The 897-nt window shown below is 49.9% G+C and overlaps 1 pseudogene; it reads right to left on the reverse strand.

Annotated features, from left to right (window-relative positions):
- The window catches only part of LOC107702259 (wolframin-like), a 1,840-nt pseudogene that overhangs the window by 475 nt on the left and 468 nt on the right, over positions 1-897 (reverse strand).

The raw sequence follows: 897 nt of genomic DNA on the forward strand, positions 1-897 counted from the left end.
CCATCCACCGGCATGCCGACCGTCACCTCAAAGCGGTAACTGTCGAAGCGTTTAATGTGGCATTTGTGTTTAGCAAAGGCCTTTATCCGACAGAGCTCCTCCTCTTCCTGCTGGAGGAACAGCATTGTGGCGTTGACAGGCACGACTCCTGTGCCATTCACAACTGGAGACATATTATTCTGCGGTTCACACTTTGGATAAACCTCACCGTAGAGACACCGCAACCAGTCTCCCATAAACACCGGTAGCAAGTTTATAACAGACTGAGCTCCGTTTTCCTTCTCAGCTACACGAACACGACAGAATATTCCTGTCCAGGTGACACGATGGCCTTCCAGATGGCTGCAAAAGAGCTGTGTTTGAGCCATACCGCGATCCTGCCAGGCACGTGGGCCGCACAGTGTACCATATTCCTGCCAGGTGAGTGTGGAGTTATAAACCTTCAGACCTTCAGCATTATAGACATGGACACCGCAGAGTAAAATCACTGTAGTGATGCACAGGAGGATCAGTTTCACTGGAGCTCTGGGTTATGGAACGGAAGACATTAAGAATGGAAAGGCTGAATCGAGTCCAAAGCCGCAGGATCAACAGGGACGGCGCACACTGCCAACATCACCAGCATTTTAGTCAGTTCCAACTCCAGAAACCACTTAACCATCTGAATCGGCAGCATCGCTATCAGACCCATAGCCAAGACAGGTAAGGTGAACAGGAAGAGGAAATAAGCCACACAAGTGCGGATAAGGCCAATGGTGGTGGAGTTCCGCAGCAGAACCATAGAGAACTCGCACCACACAAAGCAGACCAGGTACGGCACCAGGAAGCAGTACGTCCCTTTAAATCCCCTCACGTGTGCCATACTAGAAATTTCAAAAAAGAGGTCTGGTTAGTCAT

Source organism: Sinocyclocheilus anshuiensis, unplaced genomic scaffold (genome assembly GCF_001515605.1).
Source record: "Sinocyclocheilus anshuiensis isolate Anshui unplaced genomic scaffold, SAMN03320099.WGS_v1.1 scaffold86, whole genome shotgun sequence".
Classification (NCBI taxonomy): Eukaryota; Metazoa; Chordata; class Actinopteri; order Cypriniformes; family Cyprinidae; genus Sinocyclocheilus; species Sinocyclocheilus anshuiensis.